We start from the raw sequence: 12857 nt of genomic DNA, 5'->3' as shown, positions 1-12857 counted from the left end.
TGAAAGTGCCACATTCTTTTGGGACACCCATGGTTGTATGACAAAAAAGCCAGGCATTGTGGTTATTAAAATACATATTCCTTTCATCATGGTGGACTTGAGATGAAATTCCTCCAAGTAAAGGATCTTCCATCTATCAAACTCAAGAAGACAGCTAATACATTTCTCCTTAAGGCGAGTTCACTCAGACGGCATTCTTGGACCCTATCCGAACAGTCGGAGTCAAGTTCTTTTCAGAGGAGGAGAGCTGATGCAGTTGCCTTAGCCTGGCTGGACCGACATGACCCACTTTGGAGGCCCAAACCAAAGATTGATTCTAAACCAGTTTTCTGGTCTGGCAAGGGCTGGTAGTTTACTTACGATGCAATATTTATTTTAGTTAATTTATTTGAAATGGGTAGATTACGTAGGAGCTTCTTAGTTAGTTTCTTTTTTCTTAGATATGGCTTATTTTGGTAGTTTCCTACTTTGGTTAGTTTCCTTTTTGGGTTGTTTCCATTTTAGTTAGGTTTCTATTCTTATGCGAGGCTATTTTCAATTTATTCATTTTAATCGTAGGAGAGCAACAGAATATAAGATTTGAGAATCGAATACTGAAGTCGAACTTGCTGGTTTGTGCAAGAAGTGATTGTGCATGTGTGTTCCCTCTTCTCTCTTTCCTCCTACAGTTCTGATTTCTTCCAGGCTTCCCCCTCCACCATGTTTATCCAAAACTTTCTTGCTTGTACTTAAAGAGTTGTTATTTTCTAGTATTGTTGCAAGATTATAAATGAGTAGGGACAAAGCATGCTTTTGTGGGATTCAGAGCTGCTCTATTGTGGAAGTAGTAGGGAAGCCTTGGTGTGATACCAAGGCTGGAGCTGTTGAGAGACCACCTAAACAGTTAGGTGAGAGGCCTAACACACAAGGTTTGAGGTCTTGGTATCTTGGCAGGTTTCGATCAGCCCAAAAACTGAGTTGTCTCGGTAACTCGACCAGATCTCAGCAGAGATTTTTTTTTTTTCAAATTTTGGCCCTTAGTTTCGGGGGCTATATGACCTAATTATAGGGGTGTCAATGGGTCGGGTTGGGCCGGGCCTGCCCTAAACCCTAACCCAACCCTAGGGGCCTTAATCTAAACGCTAACCCAATCCAACCCTGGCAGGGCCTAAGAATCCCTCAACCCAGTCCGACCCTGCCAGGGTTTTCCCTAACCCAACCCGGCCCTGATTGACCCTGGTAGGGTCGGGTTGGCCCTGATTGACCCTGTCCCTGTCCCTGACTTTAATTTTTTATTTTTTTTTTTTGGAAATGGTTTTTCTTATGCCTGTAATTTTTACTATGTCAAAGTTGATCAGATTGTAAGTTTCTAGGATTGTCAGCATTGTGATTGTCATATTCCGCCTCTTGCAAGTAAAATATTTTAACTGAATTTGAAGCAGTAAAAGTGAACAGCTTATAAACACTACACTCAATGAATCTTGTTAGCTTGAGATCTGAAATTTCTCCCCATTCTGCTCTCCTTTCTAAGCTTAATTATGTATGAATATCAATAGGGAAAGAAAAAACTTGAAAGTCAAAAGATAGAAGATAGATCGCAAGAAGAAAAATAACAGCAGTACTACAAGTCCTCAGTAATGAAATCAAACATGTACATACCATCACACTAACCCGAAGGCCGAGTTACTAAAAGCCACAAAAAAAATATTCAATAATCCAAGATAAATTTAAGAAGAAAAAAAAATTATCTAAGAAAAGACATGGATTTGGGTATCTATCCGTTTCCATCTGTTAATTCAAAAGTTCAAGAGATCTCTGTTTTACATTCTACACCCAGTTTTGTCGTCCATGCCTTTGCCCTCTGCCACCGAGAGCTGTAAAAAAAATCATCTACAGCAGCCCCATCTCCCCAACCCCCCTCTCGACTCCAACAGTAACAACCTATTCTCCTTTCATTACCCCCTGCTGTAAGCCTGTAACAGCGAACAAACAAACAAACAAACAAACAAAAACCCTCGACGTTCACAGCAAAACACTCATCCCTCCGACTCTCATTCCCACCCAATTCCTTGACCCCAAACCAGATAACTTCTTCAATTTTAACCGAAAATCACCCCACCCATTTGACTTAAAAAAAACCACTGTCGATTGCCAGCGAAAACGCCCACCACCCCTTTTTTTCCCTCTGAAACTTCGATCAACCCCTTCTAGGGTTCGACCCAGTGAAAAGAAAAAAAAAAAGAGAAAGAGTAAAGAGAAGAGATCGAGAGACAGAACCAAGAGAGAGAAATGGAAGAAGAAGAAGAACAATCGGACATACCTAATTGGTCCAAACTCGCCTTGCAGTTCTCCTCGTCAGCCTTCTCCTCCAAAGTCCAAACGAGAACGATAGATGAGGCTAATCCAGACACTTGGGTAGGAGAGGAAACGAAATGTTAGGACTTAGGAGATCAGGGTTTTTCGTTTTCTAAACCATCTAATCCAGATTTCCAGACACTTGGGTGGGAGAGGAAAGAGAGGAAATAGAGGAAACGAAATGTTACGACCTAGGAGATGAGGGTTTTTCGTTTTCTAAACCAATTTAAATCCTACGGTTCTAACAAAAACGAAAAAACTTAAATCCTACGGTACAAAATATAGTAGACCCCCAAAAGCCCAACCTATATAGCATAGGGTCGGGTCGGGTCGGGCCGGAATGGGCTAAGCCCGAGGCCTAAATCCAAACCCAACCCGACCCTGCCAGGGCCAGGGTAATGCTAAACCCAATCCTGCCCTTCGGGTTGAAAAATCAGGGTCAAGTCCAGGTCGGGCTCAAGGCAGGTTCGGGTCAGCTTGGCTTTTTTGACAGACCTATAAAGAGTGGTGCCGTAACAATATTTTTCAGAGCAGGTTCGATGCAATGGCAACCTATGTGATATGGTGATTGACTCAGGCAGTTGCACCAACATTGTCACTGAAGATGTTGTTCGTAAGTTGGGTTTAAAAACGGAACCTCATCCGAATCCCTACAAGGTTGCGTGGATGAACAATACAAATCTCAAGGTTAATGAAAGGTGTTTTCTCACATATTCCATTGGTAGACTGATTAATCAGGTACAACATGATGTCCTCCCTTTGAAAGTGCCACATTCTTTTGGGACACCCATGGTTGTATGACAAGAAAACCAAGCATTGTGGTTATTAAAATTCATATTCCTTTTATCATGGTGGACTTGAGATGAAATTCCTCCAAGTAAAGGATCTTCCATCTATCAAACTCAAGAAGACAGATGGTACATTTCTCCTTAAGGCGAGTTCACTCGAACAGCATTCTTGGACCCTATCCAAACATGTCGGAGTCAAGTTCTTTTTAGAGGAGGAGAGCTGATATAGTTGTCTTAGCCTGGCTGGACCAACATGACCCACTTTGGAGGCCCAAACCAAAGACTGATTCTAAACTAGTTTTCTGGTCTAGCAAGGGCTAGTAGTTTACATAGGATCTTAGTTAGTAAGTTTGCGCATTATATACGTATTAAACGTATCTGAATGTTTAATTCAAAAAAACATATTATGCCATATATATCCGTATATTTACTAAAAAACACGTTCTTTGAGTGTTGCTGTTTTATACCCGTATAAATACGTATTAATCGCGTATAATACGTAAAAAAAAAAAAAAAAAAAAACTGAAGGTAAAATGAGAAAACGCGCAAAACCCCTTCAGTTCGCAAAAAGGGTAAAAAGCTCTGGTCTTCTCTTCAGTCTTGGAAACCTAGCCGTCTGCTGCGGTGCTGCTCGATCACCTGCTTCCTCTCCGTCTCCGTTCAACGGCGGCCGGCGAGACTTCATATAAGGTTCAATACCCCCTAGCCCCTGCTCCCTTCCTATTCTCCATCTCCGTTCAAGGTTAATTGCAGCGGTGGAGTGGCGGACAGGCTCTGTTCCTCTTCCATTCTTTGCCCCTTTCTCATCCTCTCGCTCCTGTAAGTTATACTATCTGCTGTGAATGTAAATAGCATTATTGAATGTTAAGCCCTTTGTGATTTTTTTTTTGTCTCATGTGACGATGTCTTTCTGCCGCTTCTTATTTCTTTACTCCTCAACCCCCCTCTTTTTGCTCTTGGTTCCATTGTTGTGTTAGTCAATACAACATCTTTTGTATTATTCAATTCGAAACCCAGATGTGAATTAATGAAAGAACCCAAGTTCTGATCATCATTTCAAACCCAATAAGTTCTTCAATCTTAAAATAGCTTTCCGTTTTGGATGTATTTGAAGCTTAAGTAATGGGAATAGATGGTGGTGGCTTGAGTGTTTTGACTAATTTTTAATCAATTATACTCAAATCAAGCACCATTGCTTTAGAGATTTGGAAATGGCAATTGCAGATTTGAAGATTTATGTAGAACAAATAACCTTGCTAAGCTATGCTACAGGACAAAGATTCTAAAAGAACCACCCCCTTTAACCCAGAATAAAGGTGTACTTGCATTGGTTCGATTTGTTTTTTTTTTTTTTTTATATTTTATTTTAAAGTACATTGAATGTTAATCTGAAGATTTAAGCTTAGCTCTCTGATTAAGGCTGTAATTAGTGGAAGTAACACAAGTTGAGAACAGAGAATGATAGAAAATTCTGGTTCCCCAATGCTTCAATTATCTTGGAGATACGAAGATCGTTTTTGTTTTTGGTTAAAGATTCTAAAACCACACACTAAAATCATTGTGTATATGCTATGATTTTGTTTATTAGGTGTGAATGTCTGTTACATAGTGAATATATGCCCGTATTTTTGCTTATAGAGTGGCCGTATTAAACATGTATTAAATGCGTATCGTATTATTGCCGTATGCGTTTTATTACGCCATATTTTTTAAAAGTATTATTGCCGTCTAGTCCGTTTAATTGCCGTACGTATCCGTTCCCGTTCAATTGCCGTTTCCGAACTTACTAACTAAGCATAGGATGCAATATTTATTTGAAATGGGTAGATTACGTAGGAGCTTCTTAGGTAGCTTCCTTTTTCTTAGATATGGCTTATTTTGGTAGTTTCCTACTTTGGTTAGTTTCATTTTTGGGTTGTTTCTCTTTTAGTTAAGTTTTTATTCTTATGCGAGGCTATTTTCGATTTATTTATTTTAATCGTAGGAGAGCAACAGAATATAAGATTTGAGAATTGAATATTGAAGTCGAACTTGCTGGTTTGTGCAAGAAGTGATTGTGCATGTGTGTTCCCTCTTCTCTCTTTCCCCCTACAGTTCTGATTTCTTCCAGGCTTTCCTCTTCTCCTAACCGACCCTCCACCATGTTTATCCAAGACTCTCTTGCTTGTGCTTAAAGAGTTGCTATTTTCTAGTATTGTTGCAAGATTATAAATGAGTAGGGACAAAGCATGCTTTTGTGGGATTCAGAACTGCCCTATTGTGGATGTAGTAGGGAAACCTTGGTGTGATACCAAGGCTGGAGCTAGTGAGAGACCACCTACACAGTTAGGTGAGAGGCCTAACACACAAGGTTTGAGGTCTCGGTATCTTGGCTGGTTTTGATCAACCCAAAAACTGAGTTGTCTCGGAAAATCGACCAGATCTCGGAGAGATATTTTTTTTCCAAATTTTGGCCCTTAGTTTCGGGGGCCATATGACCTAATTAGGTCACGAAACTATAAGACAGCCTATTTTAGGCCCTACAAACATGGTGGAACCCTTAGTTTTCTATAAATCACACCCAAAATGGTAGTTTGACTTGGGACCGACCGAGGTTGGTAGTGTATGTGTGTGTGTGTATATATACATATTGGAATACCAGAACCGAGAGAGTGAAAAGACGAGATGGAGGAGGAGAATGGAGAAGAGGGACAGGAGAGAAAACTTGTGATCGAATTGATTAGCCTCCTGTCCCATAGCTTTATTTATAGATTTAAATTACAATCAATATTACAACTAGGAATCATAATGTAACTAGAACTAAAAACTAGGACTAAGACTTAGAAACCTAATCTAAGTACAAGGACACCATAGCAAGGAATCTGGATTAGAACTAGGAACAGTCCAATCGAGATTCTCACAGCATAGCTCGATACTTAACAATATATATATACACACACACACACATTTGACCTATTCCACACAATCTTTATTATTAAAACATATATAATTCAAGAAGAACAACTTAAATAAGCAATAGGAATGAAAAGACATCAAATTATGAACCATTTAATAAATCATACATCTAACAATGTCTGTTATATAGAGTCAAATATATTTTGAGTCAACATTTAACAATACAAACCAACAACTACCAAGTACCAAGTCACCCCTATCCCTATAAGCTAATCCTAATATTGAACAAGTGTCGGGCCTTCAAGTTCAAAATTCCTCCAAAGGTTGTTGGGTAGCAAATCTCTTCCAAATGTTGTTCTTGAGCATCAAATCCAAGTGTTCCAAGCTTTTTTTTGGTAAGATTATGAGCAAATGAGTGATTTGGAGCTGTTTTCTTCACAAACTGGAGAAACCAGTCGAGTTTACCGAGAATAGGTCAAAATTTTGACTGAGAAAAATCGAAACAAGGTGGTATTTATACAACTGACTTTGTGACATTTTGGCGTAATACCGAAATTTCGACTAAGAAAATGTTTTCTTCTTATTTTGCACCCTATCTCGAATTGATCCTTGTCGAAACCGAGACAATTGCCGAGATCTTGCGTGACCATGCTATGACATCCTTTCTTCTTTCTTCTTCTTCTCATACAATCACGAACAGGTTCAGTACATGGATCAAGAACTCTCCAAGATCTTTGTAATATCTCGTTATTTTCAAAAGGCGAGACGAGATGGAAGGCGCAATGGAAAACTACAATGTTTTGGTCGAGATCTCAATTTCGATTCAACCGAGATTGAACCAAACCCCCCTTTGAGTTATGCTTTAACTTGACTGGTCTCGGTGCTCTTGGTTGTCTCGACAGTGAAGCTCCAAGAAACTTGAAAAAATTGGAATCCCACTTTTCGACGGAAAACTTGCTGGATTGTGTGGAGATACGTCACCAATCACCAACAACACTTATACGTATTATGTGGAAGAGTAGGTGCAATGCTTCAGCAGCACTATGACATGGGAAGCCCATGTGCCACATATAGAGGCTAACTTGCTTCGAAACTAGGCCTGTCAAAAAAACCCGGCCGGCCCAAACCCGCTTTGAGCCCGGCCCGGACCCGACCCTGATTTTTCAACCCGAAGGGCGGGATTGGGTTTAGCATTACCCTTGCCTTGGTAGGGTCGGGTCGGGTTCGGGTTTAGGCCCCGGGCTTAGCCCAGCCCGACCCGACTAGACCCTGTGCTATATAGGTTGGGCTTTTGGAGGTCTATATTTTGTACCGTAGGATTTAAGTTTTTTGTTTTGTTAGAACCGTAGGATTTAAATTGGTTTAGAAAACGAAGAACCTTGATCTCCTGAGTCCTAACATTTCGTTTCCTCTCCCACCCAAGTGTCTGGATTAGCCTCTTCTATCGTTCTCGTTTGGACTTTGGAGGAGAAGGCTGACGAGGAGAACTGCAAGGCGAGTTTGGACCAATTAGGTATGTCCAATTGTTCTTCTTCTTCCGTATCTCTCTCTTGGTTCTATCTCTCGCTCTCTTCTCTTTGCTCTTTCTCCTTTTTTTTCTTTTCACTGGGTCGAACCCTAGAAGGGGTTGATCGAAGTTTCAGAGAGAAAAAAAGGGGTGGTGGGCGTTTTCGCTGGGAATTGACAGTGGTTTTTTTTTTTAGTCAAATGGGTGGGGTGATTTTCAGTGAAAATTGAAGAAGTTATTTGGTTTGGGGTCAAGGAATTGTGTGGGAATCAGAGTCGGAGGGATGAGTGTTTTGCTGTGAACGTCGAGGGTTTTTGTTTGTTCGCTGTTACAAGCTTACAGCAGGGGGTAATGAAAGGAGAATAGGTTGTTACTGTTGGAGTCGAGAGGGGGGTTGGGGAGATGGGGCTGCTGTAGATGATTTTTTTTAGGGTAATTTACACATACCACCCCTGAGGTTTGACAAAAGGATAATTTTACGCCCCAGTTTTGAAAAATTCTGCGTACCCCCCTGAGGTTTGCAAACAGTAACAAATAAGCCCATTCCGTTAGTTCATGACTAACAGTGTTAAAAATAAGAGGTGAACTGACAAAATTACACTTGCAAAAAAAGAAAAAAAAGAAAAAAACCTGCAACTCATCTTCCCCAAATCAATTGGGGAAGATGAGTTGCAGGTTTCAAAACCCTTTCTGCATTCTACAGCTCCACCTCCTTCATTCCTCTCTATCTCTGCTGTGGAACCAAACAGTTTCAGGGGCCTGAGAGAAGAGATACCAGATCAAGAACAAATTAGCAATGACAAGGCAATCAGTCTTGCAAACTAATGAATTGAAAAACTTTGTTACGGAAAAGCACAAGATGAAGTATCAAAATCCAAAGAACCCTTGATGCATTGATGTGATTCAAGAAGCCAAAAGAATGTGCCAAAGAAGCTAAAATACGGAGGGGGGAGAAGAAAGACAAAATGACCAAGAACCATACTTTATCGAGAAGGTACCCATCTGCCATTTTTCCACTCCTGATGAACTCTCTATTGAGAAACTGAGTAGGCAATTCCTTCTCCAGTGATTTCGAAGTACACTTGATACCTGGACTTGTTTTTTTCTAGTGATCGTCCCAACCCACCATCCATCTTTGTCGTAGGCATCCACTCTGTCGAACAGACCAAACTTAGAAACTTGAATTGCAGGAGGATAAGACCTTACTTCATCAGCACAGACGATCTCTCTCAACAATCGATTCCCGTCTTGGGCTAAAAGATTCTTATATTCTACCAGGAAATGAGTCTTTTTTACTGGAAAGATAATCTCTGCAGAGTAGTAAGAACCCACGACCCCCTCTTCTTTGCTGCAGATTTCAACCAGGCCACCAATTCGGAATGCCATTGTTGTTTCTTTGATCCTTCTTCGAATTTCGACCCCTACAGAAGAGAAGCAGGAAGAAGGAGAAAGGCCATAGAGTGAATTTTTGAAGGGTTGAAGGGGTTTGAAACTTGCAACTCATGGAAGATGAGTTGCAGGTTTTTTTTTTTTTACAAGGGTAATTTTGTCAGTTCACCTCTTATTTTTAACACTATTAGTCATGAACTGACGGAATGGGCTTATTTGTTACTGTTTGCAAACCTCAGGGGGGTACGCAGAATTTTTCAAAACTGGGGCGTAAAATTATCCTTTTGTCAAACCTCAGGGGTGGTATGTGTAAATTACCCTTTTTTTTACAGCTCTCGGTGGCAGAGGGCAAAGGCATGGACGACAAAACTGGGTGTAGAATGTAAAACAGAGATCTCTTGAACTTTTGAATTAATAGATGGAAATGGATAGGTACCCAAATCCATACGTCTTTTCTTAGATAATTTTTTTTTTCTTAAATTTATCTTGGATTATTGAATGGTTTTTTTGTGGCTTTTAGTAACCCGGCCTTCGGGTTAGTGTGATGGTATGTACATGTTTGATTTCATTACTGAGGACTTGTAGTACTGCAGTTATTTTTCTTCTTGCGATCTATCTTCTATCTTTTGACTTTCAAGTTTTTTCTTTCCCTATTGATATTCATACATAATTAAGCTTAGAAAGGAAAGCAGAATGGGGAGAAATTTCAGATCTCAAGCTAACGAGATTCATTGAGTGTACTGTTTATAAGCTGTTCACTTTTACTGCTTCAAATTCAGTTAAAATATTTTACTTGCAAGAGGCGGAATATGACAATCACAATGCTGACAATCCTAGAAACTTACAATCTGATCAACTTTGACATAGTAAAAATTACAGGCATAAGAAAAACCATTTCCAAAAAAAATAAATAAAAATTAAAGTCAGGGTCAGGGACAGGGTCAATCAGGGCCAACCCGACCCTACCAGGGTCAATCAGGGCCGGGTTGGGTTAGGGAAAACCCTGGCAGGGTCGGACTGGGTTGAGGGATTCTTAGGCCCTGCCACGGTTGGGTTGGGTTAGTGTTTAGATTAAGGCCCCTAGGGTTGGGTTAGGGTTTAGGGCAGGCCCAGCCCAACCCGACCCATTGACACCGCTAACTCTTCATCTTTTTCATTGGGAACTTTCTGCGTAGCCAAGAGGGGGTGAATAACATAACATAGCAATACTGACGCTTACCATAACTATCATCATCATCAGCCTCACTAGGCTCATGCTCATATTCAGCCACCAGATTGACTGTTCCTGTGTGTCGTCAAAATTACTTGGATACCCCCTAGACTATGGCCATTTTGCTTACTATCCTCAACTTTTCAAACAATTACTTGATACCCCCTGAAATCTGACAGTGTTAGTCTGCTGTTAGTGTTTAAATGGAAATGTCCATGTTACCCATATGAGTTATTTAACTTAAACTTATGAAGTTAAGTTAAATGACCAACTTACCCTCCTCCTTCTTTCTTCTTCTTCTTCTTCTTCCTGCAACTACAGTTCAGCTGCAGAGGCAGGACCGAACCTCACCATTGTCACCATCACGTATGATGGGTACATCGGGAGGGATTCTCGGTTTCTCGCCCTCTCTGCTCTTCTTCTTCTTCTTCTCTTTTTTTTTTTTCAATTGGTGGAACCCTAGAGGGAGTAGGGGTGGAGTTGCAGAGAGATAAGTTCCAAGCTAAGTTGAAAACAAAAAAATTAAAGGACTGGTTTTTAGGAGATTAATATGAAACTGAAGAAAAAAAACTGAAATTATGCGAGTTGAATTAGGTGGCAATTCAGCCGAAAACAAAAGGTTTCGATATCTGAAATTAGGAAGAAGATGGTGGAATTCTGGGCAGATTATAGTGGTAAAAAAAAGAGAAGAGTAAGAGAAAATATTAGTTATAGGGTAAGGGCTGAAATCAGAGTAAGCAGAACTGAAAACAGAATAAAATATTAAAGAAAAAAATAAGAGTAGAGAGAGAAGAAACAGGCCTGCACCTTGAAGATCAAGTTTGCTGAATCTGCAAGAACAAGGACCTGTTCAGGTGAGATAAACCGAAATTAGTTCCATCGACAGAGGATCCAAATGCAACCGAGCAAAAAAAAAAAGGCTCAGAACTCAGAAAGCGTTCAGGGTCTTCAACCAATGGTAGAACAATTCACTATAAAGTATTAAAAAAAAAAAATTCCTAAAAAACAGACAAGGAACCAGAAGGAGAAATGACCAAAAAGATGCAAATTTTAAGATTCAAAAGGAGAGAATTGAGGTTTTTACCTCTATGAACAGAGGAATCCCAAGTCGTTCCATTTAAGCAAGCATTGATTCCATGAAAAACCAGCAAAAATTAATCTTTTCGATCTATTTTATTCCATCAATAGCAGTTCGAACCGAAAGAACATAAAGGAGAAATCTGTCAAATTCACCTCAGTCTAAACTTGAATCCCTCGAGCGAACACCGTTGTATTTCAAAGTCCAAAATTTGATTTCTTCAAACCCAGAAAGGAAGCATGTGTATCTTCTCTTGCCCTAGAAGTGTAGAACAACGAGAGGGAAAAGGAGGGTTCAGACTTCATAAATCATCCTCATTCTCTCCCAATCATCACAATCGCAATTCTACGGTGTAAAGCTTTCTACTACTAATTCTTCTTCTGTTTCAGTCCCACCTATACCCTCCCTGAGGCAAAAACCACGGTGGATAATATTTTTCTGTTAGAAGATTCTGGAGAGATTTATTAGGGTTTGAATCTGAAATCGATTGGGTTTTGGGTTATTTTGATTTGAAATTTGTTTAGGAACAAAGAATTTTTTCTGAAATCGATTAGGGTTTGAATCTGAAATCGGTGGGTTGCAAGAAGAAGGAAAAGAAGAAGAATGAGGAAGAGGGTAAAAGGGTCACTTCACTACCCTTTAAGGGTAGTTTAGGCATTACAACAAATTTAACCAATGACATCATCACGAAACTAATGAACAAGGACCTACTTGAAAGAAATGGTAAAATGCAGGGGGTGTTCAAGTAATTGTTTGAAAAGTTGGGGATAGTAAGCAAAATGGCCATAGTCTAGGGGGTGTCCAAGTAATTTTCTCATTGTAATATTACAAAAATCTAATTTTGATTTAGAAAAGTAGTAGGGCAATTTTGTAATTATTGGTAACAGTATAAGAACATGTTTCCGGAAACAGATTTGATCAAACATCATTGGTGTTCCAATTGTGTTTTGAAAACGTTTCAAGAATAGGTTTACCAAATGCTACAAAAGTTGTTTTTCAGCATAAAAACGGAAAAAACTGTTTTTGCTGTTTCTCAGCACAGAAACAATAGAAAGGTTATCAAGCGGGCTCTTAATTTTTTTTTCTCTTACTTTCTGGAGGAGGGGGAGAAAATGATATAAAACGTGATTGAAAACAAAAAAAACTCCTCCCTAGTACCCCACTTCCAAAATTATAAAAACAAAACTAGTTTTTTAGGGTCTGAACCATGTTAGTAAGTTCCGGTATGACAATAATACGGGAACGGATACGTACGGCCCATACGGTATTAGTGTGTTTTAAAAAATCCAGTGCAATAAAACGCGTACGACAATGATACAGTACATGTTTAATACATGTTTTAATACGGTTGCTCTGCAAAAGTAAGGGAGCAAAAATACGAGTTTATCCTAATAAAAATCAAGGTGCAAACTGGTTTTTTTGCAACTAAATTATAATCTCTCATGTCTTCATGAACACTTAAAACCAATATGGATTTCCAATTTGAAATCATTTCTCATTCTTTTGGATCTCTACATCTAATATTAATTAAGTTTAACCATGTCTATCAAAACAAATGTTGATAGGTTATCCATCAACCACAATCTAACATAGCAAATAATAGCATATATCAATCAAAATAATAATAATAATAATAATAATAATAAGCAGACAACC

General features: G+C 39.4%; 1 long non-coding RNA gene across 1 annotated transcript; it reads right to left on the bottom strand.

Moving 5' to 3' along the window:
- Positions 1–1145: 1145 nt before the first annotated feature.
- On the bottom strand, positions 1146–11615 carry LOC122658476. The gene is made up of 3 exons (XR_006332448.1): positions 11502–11615; positions 6676–6678; positions 1146–1157 (listed from the first exon to the last, which is right to left on the bottom strand). It is a non-coding gene; the product is annotated as an uncharacterized LOC122658476 (long non-coding RNA).
- Between the last annotated feature and the right edge of the window lie 1242 nt (positions 11616–12857).

This window comes from Telopea speciosissima, chromosome 4, assembly GCF_018873765.1.
Source record: "Telopea speciosissima isolate NSW1024214 ecotype Mountain lineage chromosome 4, Tspe_v1, whole genome shotgun sequence".
NCBI classification, from domain to species: Eukaryota; Viridiplantae; Streptophyta; class Magnoliopsida; order Proteales; family Proteaceae; genus Telopea; species Telopea speciosissima.
This window is presented reverse-complemented; position numbering and strand designations above follow the sequence as displayed.